Source organism: Ursus arctos, unplaced genomic scaffold (assembly GCF_023065955.2).
Source record: "Ursus arctos isolate Adak ecotype North America unplaced genomic scaffold, UrsArc2.0 scaffold_4, whole genome shotgun sequence".
Taxonomy (NCBI): Eukaryota; Metazoa; Chordata; class Mammalia; order Carnivora; family Ursidae; genus Ursus; species Ursus arctos.
In genome coordinates this window covers 55319969-55340664 of record NW_026623056.1, presented here as the reverse complement: position 1 = coordinate 55340664, position 20696 = coordinate 55319969, and positions in this window count along the sequence as shown.

Genomic DNA, 20696 nt, shown 5'->3' with positions numbered 1-20696 from the left:
TATGATGATAAATACAAAATGACAGGCTAATTAAGAGAATCTTAATTGCCATTTTTCCATAATAACATTTGTTTAGTTGTATCTGTCTTTGTGCTAGCATCCTTCTTGCTCAGTTTGCATTCTGTGCGTCTTCCTCATCACTCTGCCCGAGGGAAAATTATGCCACATATGATTTAGAGCACTTAATGCCTCCTTTTCTCCTCCCACAAATCGATTATCAAGTAATGAATAGCTGTGTGCCATTGACGTTCACAAACATTAACCTTTAATCTTTAAGTAGTGGTCAGCATCTCTAATGGAGGTGTGTACCCACATAGCAGGTGAAATGATAAGTTGTACAAATCGATAAAAATTCGAAATCCAACTATCACCTGAAATCTTTCACAAAATATTTGGAGTTAACTTTTCTCAGCCTGAAGAAATCCATCCTCGATTTCAAAAGCCACTATTACCTTTTTAAAAGAAATTGAAACCCAGCAAATTTTACCGAGCAGCTCTCGGCCAAGAAAAGAGAGGTGATTTATCTATCTTCCATCATATTGGTGAAAAGAGGGTCTCTAATCTTCACTCAAGACCTCTGTATCATATTTCATGAACTCCCTAACCTGCATAGTCCATAAAAGATGAGATACCATAGTTAGTTATTTCTCCCCTTCCTTTATAAATATAATTTCAGATGCATATATTTTTGTTGTCACTTAAAAGTAGAGGCTAACCAAAAAAATCAGAGTATCATCTAGGAAAAGGATAAAGAACCAGCTCTCAAGAGTCTTTACTGTAGGGGTGCCTGAGTGGCTCAGTCAGTTAAGTGTCTCACTCTTGATTTCGGCTCAGATCATGGTCTCAAGGCTGTGAGACTGAGCCCCGTGTCAGGCTCTTTGCCAAGCATGCAGCAAAGAGATTCTCTCTCTCCCTCTCCTTCTGTCCCCGTCTCCCTCCTCCCTCTCCTAAAAACAAACAAAACCCCCAAAATGCCTTTACTGTATTTCCTTGGTAATTTTACTATGATGCAAGTTCTGATTTTCTGCTTTGCTGTATTAGGGAATGGTTGGACTGAAGGGGATTCAAAATCAGATGTGTGCTGGTAAATATTTAATAACTGGCTCTCAGATGGTGAGACCAAAAGCTCTGATTCTTAGGATTTGCTGATCTCAAACTACCAATAAATAGTCACTGAGCAAGAAGTTAAAAAAGAATGCACATGATTGGCTGTCGGGAGTGCTGATGTGAGTTATAAACGTGCGATGAATTATCAGTAGAGAGTCATCACATCTGAGTTTTCCTTTTGGGAGGAGAAAGAGAAAACATTCTGAATTTTTTTTTTTCGTATTCATGGTTTACTGACAATCTCTGAGCTCAGGGACTAGAAACATCAGATATGTATCTACATAATCTAAATAACAAGAATTCTATTGACAGGGGCGCCTGGGTGGCACAGCGGTTAAGCGTCTGCCTTCGGCTCAGGGCGTGATCCTGGCGTTGTGGGATCGAGCCCCACATCAGGCTCCTCCGCTATGAGCCTGCTTCTTCCTCTCCCACTCCCCCTGCTTGTGTTCCCTCTCTCGCTGGCTGTCTCTCTCTCTCTGTCAAATAAATAAATAAAATCTTTAAAAAAAAAAAAGAATTCTATTGACAAATCTTTGCAAAAGAATTATAATTTCAAAAGTAGTTAAATTGGTACAAATATCTACTCCAACCGGAATTCTAATAATGTTAAATGGGCAGAAAAAAATCACAATAGCTTCTGAAACACAATGTTAAATTTTCCCCAAATATATCTAGAACAAAGTAAATACAAATATTTGAAATGATTCTTTCAAAAATATTTTTTCAGGAAAGTTGATGACATTGTTCAGTATTATTTATCTTATAAAAATTATCTTTCTTAAGAAATTAAATAATAATTAAATAATTATTCTTATTTTCTTATGGTTTGTACAATTATTAAGTTCAATTATTAAGTTCAGTTTAGGAGTGGGGCTGAACATATCCCCTGTTAAGATGTGTGAAAAATCAAATGAGAACCATTAGTTTTGTTTTTTGGGTTTTGTAGTTTTTTGAAGACCATTACTTTTAACAAAAGTAGCAACTCCGTAACACTCTTCAAAACCACCTAATTCTGAGTGTGTTATAAGTAAGTTAGAACATGGATAGTTTTATTTCACCTAATGTTATTAGATGTTTCTCTGATCGATTATTTTGTGAGTTGTTACAGTTGTGTATGCTTATAAAGTTTAAGCATGTAATTGTTTATTTTATTATTTTCATAATCATCATAATTAAGCCTGGCTTTGAATCCTGTGTCCACCACTTGCCAATTCTTTGACTTTTGAACAAACTTAACTTTTCTGAAAATACTTTCACATTGGTAAAAAAAGAAAGAAAGAAAGAAAGAAAGAAAGAAAGAAAGAAAGAAAGAAAGAAAAAGAAAAAGAAAAAATGGTACTATGTATGTATTGAGTATGCAAACTGTTTAACAAAGTAACTGGTTTTAAAAAGATTTTCTTATGTGCACGATTTAAATTCCTGCAGATACTTTGGCCAGTGAAAAGTGGAATAGAACATTTCACTTTGTTCCTAAGCCTTATTTGGTAGAATCATCTTTTAATTTGCACTAACATGTTTTCAGGTTGAATTCCATTCATTACAGTGTGGCATTTATATCTTCACAGTTCTATTTATTGCTGTAAGACAGGTTCAGTAAAGACAGTTTTCAGGTGAGAGCTTGTTTAGAGTGAATTTCTGGTAAAGTTGTGGATAACGGTGTAATCTGATGCCAATTTCTTTGTTGTAGCCCATTGCTATTTACTATATCTTTTGTGTAAGCCAATCAATGTAAACATAATTGGCGGATTAAAGAAGGGATTTGAATTTGTGCAATCCTACTATTCCTGCTAAATAAACTACTTAAACGAGTTTGTACTTCCCACAAATTAATCCACATTTTAAAAATGCATTACTCTCTAGGTTTAACAACTTTGATCAAAATGTGGACATAGTCATATTACAACAGAAATTCTAATGACTACAATTATTTACATATCCTATGTAGTTTTGTTTTCCTAATCTCTCTGTTCATGTTACAAAACTCACATCAGTTTGACATATTCCATGTGTTCCCGAAACTGATGGAGATGTTTGTAAAACCGTATTCCCTTTCATTATTCCAATCTTCATTCTTAGAAGGATGATTAAGCATCCAAAGTACATTTGAAAATGTGTGGTGAGATGCCAAAAAATAAAAAAACATGTCGCCTGGGTGACTCAGTCAGTTAAGCGTCTGCCTTCGGTTCAGGTCATGATTCCAGGGTCCTGGGATTGAACCCCACATTGGGCTCCTTGATCAGAAGGGAGTCTGCATCTCCCTTCCCCTCTGTTGCTCCCCCCAGCTTGGGCTCTCTCTTGCTTGCTCTCTCTCTCATATAAATAAATAAAATCTTGAAAAAAAAATTCTAGAAATTAATAAATACTAAATTTGTTATTTTTTACTACAATAATGCTCATAATGTCAAAAAAAAAAAAAAAACTAAAAGAGCCTGCGAGGGCATTTCTCAACAAAAGCAACAATTAAAATCTGAAGGTAGAATCCTACATGGATTATATACTGATTGCCCTAATTTCAGGAGAATCCCTTTCTAAACTTACCCACGAAACTAAGAAAAGTGCACAAGCAATTTTGCAATGCAGTCAGCATGTCCAACTGTCTTTTTTACTTTTGAAATCATGAAAAAAATAAAAAGATGAACTTTATTTATTAGGACGAAAGGAGAATACTCCAAAACAAAGTTTTTAATTTCTGTTGTTCTAAAGATCAAAGTTATAACCTTCTTTTCTTGAAAAAATTTCATAAATGTTTGCCTCCTCTGATTTAATACTTCCGTGATTTAGGTCAGAAATTTGTTCTTTATTTTTAATTTAAACTCAATATGTATCACACATTCATGAAACTATAGGCTTAAATAATTTAAATGCAACAATATCATTGTCATGAAGATAACTGCATGAAACAGTTGTATAACTAGGCTAACCATCTTGGCTCATAGTTAAATAAAAAGGCAAGTATCTAAACTTCAGTTTAAGGAGAAAGAATCATTAAGCAAAGTGGTCATGAAAATTAAGAAATAGGCCTATTTTGCAGAAAATTCCTATCCTGGAATTTTATTGCTCTAATATAATTATCATCTTTATGAAAACTCAAAAGTTTACCCAGCGGTAGTAGATAGAGCATACTGTCTATTAATTTGATCACTTTGGCAGAATTTTTTAATCACTTAAATTCACAGGGAAGCATCCACTTACCTTACCTATATGTAATTGAGCATTGCTTTAAAGTTTTTCAGGGTTTGCCAGATGTTTGGGTATAAAAACCAATTGCTTTTTGTGTAAAAACTGTGAATCCATTATCTGGGCCTTAGGTTTAGTCAGAGAGTAAACACAGCATTTCTATTTTTTAAAAGCTTATATCATCAGTCTAATCTCAGGAACATCCACCTGAAATTGATTTCAATAAAATGGACCTTACACGTTGAGACAGAGTATAGAAGTTTAGTTTGGTACAAAACAAACCAGACCCCTTACTTCCTGGCAGTTTTTACTGCTAGACGGTCCATGAGCTCATCTTTAACAATGAAGGCAGTGCAGTGTCCAGGCTTGGCACCGACTCTGTGTAGAGCATCGGGTTTCCAGGCTGCCTCATCCTCCATCTGGATACTTGTCCTACTGTTGGAATGGACTAAACCTAATGACTCAGTGAACCAAATACCCAATGCACTTCAGCAATTCCTTGGTAACATTACCAAGGAATATTAGTAAGTCTGTAGATTCACTAAAACGCGGTATGCCAGAATGATAGAGTATTAAATGGCGCTTGCTTGAAAAAAAAAAATAGATATGAGTCTCTACATGTTTCCTACATTTTGGCAAGAGATTTTGCACTTTTACATTATATTTTATATCCATTCTATTGTTTTGGCTATTGCTGCTCATATAATGTGATTGTACTTATGTTTTAGGTCATTAGTATTCAAAAAGGCCTAAAGAAAATATTAATTTATATTAACCAAATACAGAATAATATGTAAAGGACACTTAAAATTAATATTTAGAAAACCTAAGCTAATATTTAAAAGTTACAAGAGAGGGGCAGATATTAAACAAATATTAGAGCAGTAATAGTTTAAATAGCATGGGATTTCTGCAAATAGAAAAAGATCAATGAAAGAGAATAGATTTCTCTTAAATGAAATGTATATATACACAAAAGTGTTATATAAAAAAGAAATGTCATAAGACAATGTAAAATGAATATATGTCCAATAAATTATGCTGAGAAGTTGGCCAAGGGAAAAGAAAAATTATGTAACTTCCTCACTTCCTACGTGTCATGATAAATTTGACTAGCCCAGCCATTCCTCATGTTTGCTAAGTTTCACAGAAGCAATGTAACATACATCATTGTCCTGTGATATTTGTTATTTCCCAGTAGAGGACACATATATTAGCTACGACTGAAAATCCAGAAGTACACTTCTGTGGGCAGGTCCCATGTGTTATGTATAGTTGATAATTCCAAGGAGTCTAGTATAGTCCTCAGCCCACAAATTAATGTCAACAAATATTTGCCTAACTGATTATTATGCATTGGGACTATCTATCCAAACTATCTCTGTGCCAATACAAAACATTGTTTTCTTGCTAGAGATAGAGCTTGGGAGGATTATAAAAATAATTAATAAAAACTGTAGACTACCTGTAAAGATACATAAGGAATCTACTATTCCTCAGACCACCATCAAACTGTCTTTGCAAGAAGACAGTAAGAAAACAACCGCTAGCCTCTTCTGCACTTGTGTTTTGATGGTTTGTTTTATTTCATGTTCTGTTAATTTTTCTTTTTTGTCTTTTTGTTGTTGTTGTTTCCAAAATGTATTTGTAATATATGTAGCACGTCCTTTTCCATCCATCTTCTTTGTGTTAATTTCTTTAACGATGTTCAAAGGCCATATCAAAGTTTTTCATTTTGAATTTGCACTTTGTAGGTTTTTCATTATTACATTCTACTGACAATTCTTTATCTCAATGCATGTGCCTTTCAAGTTATCATAAATGTACACATGAATCCTGAGAATGAACAAATTAACCAGACTAGTTATATAGGTGGGAAGAGAAAGAGAAAAGAACCGCAGTTTATAAAGCCAACAAACAATAAATACATCAGGTGTGACACATTTAAATTCAGATGTACAGCAGCAATATAACTTTATTTTGCGAGAATTCTACTTACTTTAAGCCCCAATCCTGCGGAGCTTCTAAGAAACTTCCACCTTGTGTCCTCACTAAAATTTTTGGTAGATGCGTCTGAGATAAAGGAAAAGGAACTTTCAGGCTTTCTGCAGCAGGAGAGCACTTTACTCTGATGGTCCTACACACAGCTCTTTATCAAGATGTCTCTTTTTCTTGTGTTTCCCATCTGTCTGCTCTGTGTTAATCTTAGGGGTCCTAGAGGCCACTCAGTATTTCACAGTGTGACCAAGTGTGCGAGAAGCTATCTGTTGTCACGCGTAAGAATCACAAAGCCATTCCTTCTGTGCAATGTTTCCACTTCTTCAGTACACATGGCCCTCTCTGGGAGACCTATAGACTTTCCAATTTTCACTGCCTCCTGTCTGTTTCTCTTCACACAAATCTCAGACTCTTCTAATCTGGACAAAGTAGGAAAATATTTTCCCTTACAAAAATTTTCAAAGTTATTTCTCCCCTCGTGTCTGTTTCTCCAAAACCAAAACTAATGTGGCAATGGGGGAAAAGAATCAACCACAAATATCTTCATGGTTTAATATAGGAATTATTTTCTTACACAGTTTTATTAAAAGAGAAAAAAAACAAATTAGTTGGCAATACCTTAAAATCTGGATTTCTAGCTTCTCTCAGAAATTCGAAAAACTGGAAATAAGGAGACTTTATCCCTGTATCACAAAAAATACTGGTGGGTTAGTGCCGCTCACCTAAGAAACTTGTGTTCTCTATTTCATGATAGAAACTCCTGAAAACTGAGGACGGTTTTAGCTGCCACTTGTCAGTGATATTTTGCTGCTGTTTCTTACACCTGGTCATTTTCCTCTTTCATAGGGCCTGCCTTGGCCCCTTTATGCATTTGCTTCAGCATATAGGACAAAGGGCTTAAGCTTTTGGAAAACCAAATACGAAAATTCTGAAAGACTTTTTTTTTTCTGCTTGCCCTATCCCTCCCTGGGAGCAAAGAGCACAGACCAGTGAGTTGTTTCTGAAGGACAAAGGAAAACAAGACATACCAGAGAAATTTTGCTATCTCAAAAATATTATTCCATTACTGACCTGTCAAATTATTTTATACATTATTCTAAGCATAACATAAACTTTAAAACCGTTAAATCTGGGGCGCCTGGGTGGCACAGTGGTTAAAGTGTCTGCCTTCGGCTCAGGGCGTGATCCTGGCGTTATGGGATCGAGCCCCACATCAGGCTCCTCCGCTGTGAGCCTGCTTCTTCCTCTCCCACGCCCCCTGCTTGTGTTCCCTCTCTCGCTGGCTGTCTCTATCTCTGTCGAATAAATAAATAAAATCTTTAAAAAATAAAAATAAAAATAAAAATAAAACCGTTAAATCTGCTTATAGCACCCCCCCCCCCCACGTAACACTAACTTATCAAACCCGTACCTAGTGCATTAGATTTATGGATGATTTTAAAGAAGCATCCATGAAATTCAGCACCTTTAAAAATGTGATTTCAATGAAAAGTCAAATATAATTAATTCAAAATAAAACCAAATGACTTAAAAACTGTGTGTAAAATTTTTGAAATGGACAACCTACCAAAAAAGCTTTTGCAAGAGATGGCTAACATAGAGTTCTAGCTATTATGTCATGCTAGTTAAAGCTGTATTAAAACGGAACCAGAAGTGTTTGTCTTTCAAAGGACCAGATCTAGTCTGTAAAAAATCGATTTCCTTGCAGGTGGATACCATAAACATACTGAGGTTGTGCTAATGCCTCACAGAGTGTTACATGCATAGTAGGGCCTTGATATAATCGGGGAAAAAATGACCACATGCTGAACGAAGGGGAAAAAAACAGGAACGCATTTAAAGCGTTCCATTTTTTCACGGCAAATAGAATATGTCACATATAGTAAATAAAAGAAGGTGCCTTACAGATTAATTATCTGTGGAAGCAGTATTCCTACCATCCAGACTTAAAATAAAAATTCTTAGACTTATAAAAAGGTTTATAAACATTCAGTAGTAAGAGATGAATTTCTAAACATGTTTCCAGACTGACTCATGCATCCTAAGCTGTCTCTGCATGAGAGAGTGTACTTATTTCTTATTTCATTTCTTTCTTCTTGATGTGACTATTCCAGTGGCACATAGGAGGAAATTAAGTCCTAGTGATTGAGAACAGGACCCCAAACCAAGACTAAGTAACAGAGTTAGGAACTGAACTGGCATTTGCTCACCGGAGCGTACTGTAGGCTTGGAGATTCCCGCAATTGAAATCGAGAGGACTGTATTTCTGAAGCGTGCATTTTTTGTGCCTCACCTGCTCTTCATACACAGGTGTCAGAAATGGAAATGATTTCTTCTTCAACTCCTTTTCCTTTATTTCCTTAGTCTTAGAGGAAAAAGCGGTCTCTGTTCAGATCATGTAAAGACAGAGATTTTCAACACACGAACGCACACACACACACACACAGGCACACGCACTCACCATCTATCAAAATTATGCTAAGAAAGAGGTAAGCAGACTGATCTCTGACCTAGCTTACCTCCTTCATTTAATAAATGAGGAAACTAAGTCCCAGAGAGAGTATGTGCTAATTCAATTAAATTTATTATTGTTTGCTTATCGCTCTTTCAAAAATTCTTTTAGGCAGTTCATAGAAAGGGCAAATATGGCAATATAGATAATATACAGAGAAAAATGGGAAACTCGTATTGAATAAATAAATAAATAAATAAATAAAGCAAGTACATGGCTGAAGCATTGTCTTTAACATTCCACAAGAAGGCAAGAAGAAATGCGAGACGCGGTAGGTTTAACGGTTATGATAAATGCAATAAAAATATCTACAGGGTAAGGCGGTAATCAAGAAATGTTTAATTCTGTACAAGGAAATCAGGAAGTCTCCACAAGGAAAGTTTACATGAACAGGAATTAGAATGACATACTATGATTCTAAGGCATATATATAGAGAGAGAGAAAGAGAGAAGAAACAGGCGTCAAAGACTTTTTTGTGTTATTAATTAATAAAGAAACCAGTAAAATGGTCAAGCTACCTCCATCGGCATTCAAGAAATAGGATTTTATAGGCCTTCCCGAATGACATTTTTATTTATTTTAAATACTAGAATAAGATTATGAGCATAGGTACAAAGAGAGGTCTACTTCAGGAATGTTGATGTGAGAATTTCCCAGGACCCATTTACACCGCAGCCAAACAACCACAGCTTATGAAAACTATTTTTTTTTGAAAAAAGCAAATAGCCATTTAAAATGTCTGAAGTTGTTCTAAAGGCCTACAGGCACATGTCATATGAAGAATCATTTTATTTTAAGAAAATCTACTAAATTCACAGTGAAAATCTGTGGCACTTGAGTCAAGACATACTCCTTCTCCACTCCCATACGCACAGCTCCATTCTGGGTAGATAACACTGAAACAATGGGGCTTCTTGTACCCCCATCTCCATTAGGGGCTACAATATCTCTAGAGGAGCAAGCTGCCAGTATTTCTCATAACCCGACCCCCAGGTTTACGTTGCAGAAGCTAAACACCACATGACTACAACTGAGAGATTGGAGCCTCCCTTTATCCACCCAGTTCTCACTTGCAGAGGGATGCTTGAGGCCAGGAATAGTAGGCAGAGAATACTGGATAATGAGCTTCATTCCAGAAAATTCATAGTGCAGAGTTTCCACGCTGAAAAGGCAAGCCAAGAAGACCAGAGGCTACTGTCCCTGTCCAAATCCCTGCTCATAAATCAGGGATTTCATTGTGAGAGTAGATGGCCTCTGTCCTTGCTCCCAGCTTCAGAAATGTCCCAGAGACTTTTCACAAGTGGAAAGGCAGCTCTTAGGAGCAGAGAGATTCAATGCTCTTCCCAAAGGAAATGACTTTATTTAGAAGAGTATTAGAAAAGTTTACAACTAAAGGCAGTTGTGGAAACAAGGGAAATTCTGGTGGTATGTTAATAAGGAGAAGCTGGTATCTTCATGAAAACAATAAGCTAAATCATAAGTTTGCTAGCTTACAAGAGAACTAAGGAAATAATTAAGAAGAGTGCTTGTGGGTTCAAAAAAAAACCTCAAGAATTGGCCTCAAAAATTTTCCCTACAAAGGAGCATGTATTTAATTGGATTGATTTTTGCTCCGGGTCATTGTCAAGGACAATAGAACAATCGGCTGGCAATTAGTGGAGCCTAACATCTCTGTGTGTTACCAACAGAGACAGACACCTAATAGAGAAACCAGGAAAGAGACAGTAAAAAACGTCCTGCTAAAACCACTGTCATATCCGGGTGACTGGTCATGCCCAAGGCAGTGCCCTCTTGAGAGAAACATCAGAGACTTCACACAGAGGGAGAAATAGACTTCCCTAAATTAGTCTAGCCAGATCACTAAATAAATGGCAAACAACGGCACTCCTGGAGAGGGAAGGCAATCAGTATTCAGAGTTGCTACAATATATGATCCAAAACACCTAGTTTTTAACAACAATGTATGAGACCTAAAAGAAAAGGAGCTCCTTGGACTTATAAACAGGGAAAGAAAAAGCAGAGAGAAGGCTCAATACTGAACTCAGTAAAAACTTCAAAGTATGTATTGCAAACATGTTCCAGAAACTAAAAGAAACCATATTTTTTAAAAAAGTAAAGAAAGATATAATGAAATGTCTTCTATAGAGAATATCAATAGATACCAAGTGAATGTTTTCATGACAATAAAGTATAGCCTTTTGGGTTATATTTTCTACCAGAAAAAGATCATTTGCATATTTATTAGGTGCAATGTGCAAGTTAACATGAAACTTCACAAAGTCCGGGTCACTGATTGTCAGGGAATAGCACAGTCTAACAATGGCGTGGAATTCTAGAAGAAAAAAAAAAAATCTGAATATCTCTTGGGTGGCTCTAACAAACAGTTCCTCAGTATGATAATGAAAGCAGGTGCATGCCTTATTTAAAAATTTTAGATAATCTAACTTAACAAGAAGTATGTCCCCATGTGGCCTAGGAAGAAAAAGATATTCAAGGCAGAGGAAACAACATATCCAGAAACAAGAAATAGAAAATAGCAGGTGTTTGGAGAGAAACCAGTAATTCACCAATGACTGTATGTTTAAGTTATTAGATACAGAAGAGGAGGCTGGAGAGCTACTATCAAAAGTCCACTTGTGTGCCTGGCTAGATAAGAAGTTTGCATTTTATGTGACTATTATCCTGGACCCTTTACAGGTTTTAAATAAGGATAAACATCATTTTAAAGAAAATAGTAAGAAAGGTAGAATTGAAGGGCTATAAACTGCAAACACTACTTTGCATAGTTGTCTAGATCCCTCCTTTACGTTTAAATGTGTGTACAAATCACTTAGGAATTTGTCAAAATTCAACTTCATATTTAGTAGTTCTAGGAAGGAGCCTGAGATTTCCATTTCTGGAAAGCTCCCAGGTAATGCTAATGCCACTGGGCTGTAGACTACACACTGAGTAGCAAGAATCAAGATTGGCACTAATACAAAAATAATGCAACCCGTATATGTAATTTACTCTTTAGTAGCCTCATTCTAAACTGGTGACAAGAAACCATTGAAATTAATCTTAAAAATAGATTTTATCTAACTCTATATATCCAAAATATTAACATTTCAACATGCTTACCAATCAAAGGAAGATTGGTAATCAGATATTGTATATTATTTTGTTCATTCTCAGTGTCAGACATCCAGTTTGTCTTTTACACTTACAACACCCTTCAATTCAGATTCTAACTTTTCATTGGGCATAGTGGATCTGCATTTAGATTTCATAAAACTTAACACTGGGAAAGATTTACTTATCCAAGGTGTTCAAAGCAGTCTCAAAATTTTTGCAATAACAGAGTCAAATTTCATTTTCATAATTCAAATTAAAGTTAATTAAAATTGAACAAGTGAAATATTTGGTTTCTCACTAGCCACACTTCACGTGCTACCATATTGGAGAGCGCAGGTCTCCGTGAGATGAGAGTGGGAGCAAAGAAGGACAAAGCGGTACTATGTGGTAGCACATTTGGGGTACGTGAAAGGAAAGAAGTGTAAGAAGCAGTGAAACAAACAAACCAAAAAACCCCAAAGAGTTATTGAAAAAACCAGGAGACAGTATTCATTTATTCTTGCAGCTCAAGAGAGCCAGTTGTGTGCTTCTCTTCCCAATTCTTCATGTAGCGATGTCACATCAGGCACTGTGAACTTGGCCATGCTGGGCGGATTCACAGCAGAGATGATAACAGCTAGTGCTTCCCTTCCTCCCCAAAAGCCAGTTGTTAAATATTTACCAGCACATCAGGAGGGTTAAAATATTCTAGGAATCAGATCAGTTTATTCCCATTTTCTTTTTTTTTTTTTTAAGATTTTATTTATTTATTCGACAGAAATAGAGACAGCCAGTGAGAGAGGGAACACAGCAGGGGGAGTGGGAGAGGAAGAAGCAGGCTCATAGCGGAAGAGCCTGATGTGGGGCTCGATCCCGAATCACCGGGATCATGCCCTGAGCCGAAGGCAGACGCTTAACCGCTGTGCCACCCAGGAGCCCCTATTCCCATTTTCTAATAGCTTTCCATCCAAATGAAATCTAAAATCATTTAATACACTACACATTCTGGCTTAAGTTGATCTCTCCAAAATCATTTACATCCTGATATTAGAGTACTCTGCTTTTCCTTCAACGTGCCAAGCTTTTTTCAAGTTAGCATTTTCTTTGCTTGTTGAACATTTTCCCCACAGAACTGTGAACTTCATCCTTTTACATATTTGCTCAAAAGTTTATTTCTCAGAAAAGCCTTTAGGAATTAGTTCCTCTCTAACCATTGGCAAGGACTTTTCTGCCTCTTTATTTTATTTTTCTTATTAGAATTAAATATAACCTGAAATTATATCTTTTTAAATTTATTTTTTTCATGTATTTTTCTGCCTCTATAAATAGAATATAAGTTCCTTGAGGACTTTGTTGGTTTTGTTCCAGTGCCTCAAGCTCCAGAGCTCTACGTGGTACACCATGGCATGCAATAATAATTTGGGGCATTTGAGAATAATTGAATGAATGAATTTAAATGGGACCGTGATACAGGATTTGGTAAATGATTGAGTATAAAGGATAAAAAAAGCCAAGAAGACTCTCAGTTTCCAGGCTTAGATGATTAGGAAGATATTCACCAGGTAAGACAATAAACGCAAGAGGATGGGCAAATGTGGAGATGAGTAAGTTCAGCTGACTCAACTGCCTCTCCCCACCATCATTTCTAGGGCATCTCATGCCTTTAAACTGTGAGTCCTGAGTGCTGAGAAGGAGAAGCTAAAGTGGTGAAGTAGGGGATGAGGATCCCCAGGATCTGCTGTAGGATCCACCCCTAAAAGGCTGGATCGTAGAAAACAACATTGTCAAAACAATGTAGGCCTTGAGGAAGAACCCGTGACTGCAAGAAGCAGCAAGATGACTCCCCAAAGACACCAAAGTCCAAACATGGCCACACTAAAAGCAGTTAGATTAGGTGCACGGAGAGCCATTACTGCAGAGTGTAAGGGGGTGCAGGGCCTCAGGAGCCCCAGCAGAAGTGTAGCAGAGCCATGATAACAAATAGGGTTATATGACATAGGATCCACAGAACGTATGTCATCCTGGGAACTAGTTAAGGCCCTGCCACTTGGCAAGTGGGCTCTGGGTTCAAGTCATCGAGGTAACTCAGGACCAGCTCAAGCAGTTAAATGATTTTCCCAGGTCTGTACATTTTATGAAAGTTCAAGCAGATATTTCATTTATATCGCAATATTTTTAATACCTGGAAATATTTTTAAAAACAAAAGTTTTCTCATATCTGTCAGAAATACTTATTCTAAAGTATTGAATCATATCTATTTGCTAGCTGACACCCTTATTTGCATGGTGTTGTCTACTTATTGGCTCTACAATAAGGTCATGACTTTTCTATTCGTGTATGTTATTCTTATATATTTTGCCTTATTAATTTTCATAACTTCAGTACCTAAAAATAATAGGTGCTTGCTGTTTAGTCTCTGAACTATTTTAAAAAACAAAACAACTTTTGGTCTTGTGGGAAATAGGCAAGAGTGCCCACAGAGGCATCCTATTTAGAGTGACTGGGGACACATGGAGAAACACCCCACTAAACAGTGGGGAGAGTGTTAATACAAATTCAAATTGTATTATTTGATTGAAAATCAGAACAGATGAAATTAGAAATAATTCAGAACAATTGAATTCTGACTTTAACTTGAATCACTAAGCTAATTTTTACTTCTTAGTGTCTACACGTGTACATTCACTAGGGGGTATCCTGGTTATTATAAAAAAAAATTTTTTTAAAACCTGTCAGCTAAAGTAGAGATCAAAATACAAATTGTAACACAGAGGAACATTATGTGAATTTGTGTCACTCCCTGGAGAACTTTAGGTTTATAAAAAGCAATGAATGGATTACATGAAGACATAAATATGCTCCTGCATTTTCATCTGTGACAGATATACTCTTATTGTAATGCAATCTTAAAACGACACCACCTTCGGCTATGAGCTCATCAGAGCTCTCAAGCTCAGCAGGGTCAAATCTGGCTAATGTCTAAAAAGGTGACCTACAAGGAAAATCCAGGTGCAAGAGGATATAATGTTAGCAATTCAATGGATGACATGGTTCTCTTTAAGTCATTAATAAGCAATTTCCCCTCAAGATCACTATCAGACATCATGCTACCGGATGTTTCTTTGTAAAGATTTAATACATATGGACATTTAAGATCTTCATGAATTTTTTACTAACCTCTATTATCATTTATAATCATCTGTGTTGAAAAATATTGGGGAAACCCAATATTTTTATTGCAGTGAAATATACATAACATGAAATGTACCATTTTAACCCTTTCTAAGTATACAAGTCAGTGATACTAAGTACATTTCAATCACCAACACCAATCTTTAGAACTCTTTCCATCTTGAAAAACAAAAATCTATGTCAATTAAATAATAACTCTCCATTCTTCCTCCTATCAATCAGTCCCTGGCATCCATCATTCCATTCCACATTCTGTCTCAGTGATTTTGACTTCTCTAGATACCTCATATAAATGGAATCATACAGTATTTGCCTTTTTGTGATTTGCTTATTTCCCATAGCATAATGTCCTCAGGTATTTCCATGTTGTAGCATAAGTCAGAATTCCCTTCCTAATTAAGGCGGAATAATATTCTATGGTATGTATAGGGCACATTTTACTTATCCATTCATCTGTCAGTGGACACTTGGGTTGCTACCATGTTTAATTACTGTGAATAAAGTTGCTATGAACATGCACGTACCAATATCTCTGAGACCCTCCTTTCAATTCTTTGGGGTACATATCCACAAATGGAATTGCTGGATCATATGATAATTCTATTTTAATTTTTTAAGGAACCAGCATATGGTTTTACACTACGCTGTACCAATTTACATTCCCATCAACAGCGCACCTGGGCTCCAATTACTCCACATTTTCAGCAACACTTGTTATTCTGTGTTTTGTTTTGTTTTTCATAGTAGCTATACTAATAGGTGTGAAGTAGTACCTCATTGTAGTTTTGATTTACATTTCTCTAATAATTAATGATTTTGAGCACTTATTTATTTTCACTTTTGTTTATTGGCCATTCACACATATTTGGAGAAATATCTATTCAAGCCCTTTGTCCACTTTTGAATTATTTTTTTGTTACTGAGTTTTAGATATTCTATCTATATTATGGATATTAACCCTTCATTAGATATGTGATTTGCAAATATTTTTTTCCATTCCATAGGGTTACCTTTTTGATCCATTGGTAGTGTCCTTTGATACACAGAAATTTTAATTTTTATGAAATCCAATTTGTCTCTTTTATTATTATTGCCTGTTCCTTTGCTATCATTGCTAAGAAACTGCCAAGTCCAATGTCAGAAAGCTTTTGCTCTTTTAAAAAATAGTTTTTACATTTAGGTCTTTGATCCATCTTGAGTTATTTTATTTTTTTTTAAAGATTTTATTTATTTATTTGACAGAGATAGACAGCCAGAGAGAGAGGGAACACAAGCAGGGGGAGTGGGAGAGGAAGAAGCAGGCTCATAGCGGAGGAGCCTGATGTGGGGCTCGATCCCATAACGCCGGGATAACACCCTGAGCCGAAGGCAGACGCTTAACGACTGTGGTGCCCCCATCTTGAGTTAATTATTATATCTCATATTAGGTAAAGGTCCAGCTTCATACTTCTAAATCTTCAGTTTTCCCAGCACTTTCATTGAAGACTGTCTTTTCACCTCCAGATTTAAAGTAAGGGGGTGGAAAACCATTTATCAAGCTAAAGGACATCAAAAGAAAGCTGGGTGACAATCCTTATATCAGACAAATTCGATTATAAACCAAAGACTGTAGTAAGAGATGAGGAAGGACACTATGTCATATTTAAAGGGTCTATCCAATAAGAAGTTCTAACAACTGTAAGTATTTATGCCCCTAACATGGGTGCAGCCAATTATATAAGTTAATTAATAACAAAATCAAAAAAACACATCTATAATAATACAATAATAGGAGGGGACTTTAACACCCCCCCCCCACTGAAATGGACAGATCATCTAAGCAAAAGATCAACAAGGAACTAAGGGCTTTAAATGACACACTGCACCAGATGGACTTCACAGATATATTCAGAACATTTCATCCCAAAGCTACAGAATACACATTCTTCTCTAGTGTACATGGAACATTCTCCAGAATAGATCACATCCTGGGTCACAAATAGGTCTCAACCAGTACCAAAAGATTGGATCATTCCCTGCATATTTTTGGAACACAAAGCTTTGAAACTCAAACTCAATCACAAGAGGAAAGTTGTAAAGAACTGAAATACATGGAGGATGAAGACCATTCTACTAAGGAGTGAATGAGCCAACCAGGAAATTAAAGAAGAGATAAAAAAAATTCATGGAAAAAAATGAAAACAAGAACACAACTGCTTAAAATCTTTGGGATGCAGCAAAGGTGGTCCTAAGAGGGAAGTATTTAGCAATACAAGCCTTTCTCAAGAAACAAGAAAGGTCTCAAATACACAACCTAACCCTACACCTAAAGGAGGTGGAGAAAGAATAGCAAGTAAAGCCTAAACCAAGCAGGAGAAGAGAAATAATAAAGATCAGAGCAGAAATCAATGAAATAGAAACCAAAAGAACAGTAGAACAGATCAACAAAACTTGGAGCTGGGAGCTCGTTTTTTTTGAAAGAATTAGTAAGATTGATAACACCCTGCCAGACTTATCAAAAAGAAAAGAGAAAGGACCCAAATAAATAAAATCATGAATGAAAAAGGAGAGATCACAACCAACACTGAAGAAATACAAACAATTATAAGAACATATTATGAGCAACAATATGCCAACAAATTAGACAACCTGGAAGAAATGGATGCATTCCTACAGATATATAAACTACCAAAACTGAACCAGGAAGAAATAGAAAACCTGAACAGACCCATAACCAGCAAGGAAATTGAAGCAGTAATCAAAAATTTCCCAAAAAACAAGAGCGCAGGGACAGATGGCTTCCCAGGGGAATTCTACCAAACATTTAAAGAAGAATTAATAACTATTCTTCTGAAACTGTTCCAAAAAATAGAAATGGAAGGAAAATTTCCAAACTCATTTTATGAGGCCAGCATTACCTTGATCCCAAAACCAGACAAAGGCCCCACCAAAAAGGAGAATTACAGACCAATATCCCTAATGACATGGAAGCAAAAATTCTCACCAAAATACTAGCCAAGTGGATGAAACAGTACATTAAAACGATTATTCACCATGACCAAGTGAGATTTATTCCTGGGCTGCAAGTGTGGTTCAACATCTGCAAATCAATGTGATACACTACATTAATAAAAGAACGAACAAGAACCATATAATACTCTCAATAGGTGCAGAGAAAGCATCTGACAAGGTACAGCATAATTTCTTGATTAAAACTCTTCACAGTGTAGGGATAGAGGGTACATACCTCAATATCATAAAAGCCATCTATGAAAAACACACAGTGAATATCATTCTCAATAGGAAAAACTGAGAACTTTTCCCCTAAGGTCAGGAACACGGCAGGGATGTCCACTATCACCACTGCTGTTCAACATAGTACTAGAAGTCCTAAACTCAGCCATCACACAACAAAAAGAAATTAAAGGCATCTGGATCAGCAAAGAAGAAGTCAAACTCTCACTCTTTGCAACTGATATAATACTTTACGTGGAAAACCCAAAAGACCACCACAAAACTGCTAGAACTCATACAGGACTTCAGTAAAGTAGCAGGATATAAAATCAATGCACAGAAATCAGTTGCATTTCTATACACCAACAATGGGACAGAAGAAAGAGAAATTAAGGAGTTGATCCCATTTACCACTGCACCAAAGCCATAAGATACCTAGGAATAAATCTAACCAAAGAGGTGAAGGATCTGTACTCAGAAAACTATAGAATACTCATGAAAGAAATTGAGGAAGACACAAAGAAATGGAAAAAGTTCCATGCTCATGGATTAGAAGAACAATTATTGTGAAAATGTCTATGCTACCTAGAGCAATCTACACATTCAATGCAATCCCTATCAAAATACCATCACCTTTTTTCATAGAAATGGAACGAATAATCCTAAAATTTGTATGGAACCAGGAAAGACCCCCAATAGTCAGAGGAATGTTGAAAAAAAAAAAAAAAACAAAGCTGGTTGCATCACAATTCCAGACTTCAAGCTATATTACAAAGCTATAATCATCAAGACAATATGGTACTGGCACAAAAACAGACACATAGATCAATGGACAGAATCAAGAGTTCAGAAATGGACTCTCAACTCTATGGTCCACTAATCTTCGACAAAGCAGGAAAGAATATCCAACGGAAGGGGCACCTAGGTGGCACAGCGGTTAAGCATCTGCCTTCGGCTCAGGGCATGATCCCGGCGTTGTGGGATCTAGCCCCACATCAGGCTCCTCTGCTATGAGCCTGCTTCTTCCTCTCCCACTCCTCCTGCTTGTGTTCCCTCTCTCGCTAGCTGTCTCTATCTCTGCCGAATAAATAAATAAAATCTTTAAAAAAAAAAAAAAAGAATATCTGATGGAAGAAAGAGAGTCTCTTCAACAAATGGTGTTGGGAAAATTAGACAGCCTCACACAGAATGAAACTGGACCATTTTCTTACAGCACACACAAAAATAGACTCAAGATGGAAGAAAGACCTAAATGTGAGACAGGAATCCATCAAAATCCTTGAGGAGAACACAAGCAGCAACCTTTTCAACCTCAGCCGCAGCAACTTCTTCCTGGACACATTGCCAAAGACAAGGGAAGCAAGGGCAAAAATGAACTATTGGGGACTTCATAAAGATAAAAAGCTTTTGCACAGCAAAGGAAACAGTCAAAACCAAAAGAAAACTGACAGAATGGGAGAAGATATTTGCAAATGACATACCAGATAAAGGGCTAGTATCTGAAATCTATAAAGAACTTCTCAAACTCAACACTCAAGGAATGAATGGTCCAATCAAGAAATGGACAGAAGACATGATTAGACATTTCTCTAAAGAAGACCTATAAATGGCCAACAGACACATGAAAAAGTGCTCAACATCACTCAGCATCAGCGAAATACAAATCAAAACCACAATGAGATACCACCTCATACCACTCAGAATGGCTAAAACTAACAAGTCAGGAAATGACAGATGTTGGTGAGGATGCAGAGAAAGGGGAACCCTCCTACACTGTTGGTGGGAATGCAAGCTGATGCAGCCACTCTGGAAAACGGTATGGAGGTTCCTCAAAAAGTTGAAAATAGAGCTATCCTGTAATCCAGTAACTGCACTACTGGGTATTTACCCCAAAGATACAAATGTAATCTGAAGGGGCACCTGCACGCCAATTTTTATATCAGCAATGCCCACAATGGCCAAACTATGGAAAAAGCCCAGATGTCCATCAACAGATGAATAGATTAAGAAGTTGTAGTATATATATATATATACACACAATAGAATATTATGCAGCCATCAAAAAAATGAAATCTTACCATTTGCAAAGATATGGATGGAACTAGAGGGTATTATGCTAAGCAAAGTAAGTCAATCAGAAAATACAATTATCATATGATCTCACTGATATATGGAATTTGAGAAACAAGGCAGAGGATCATAGGGTAAGAGAGGAAAAAATGGAGCAAGAACAAACCAGAGAGGGAGACAAATCATTAAAGACTCTTAATCTCAGGAAACTGAGGGTTGCTGGAGTGCAGGGGGTGAGAGGGATGGGGTGGCTGGGTGATGGACATCGGCAAGGGTATGTGTTGTGGTAAGTGTTGTGTATTGTGTAAGACTGATGAATCGCAGACCTGTAC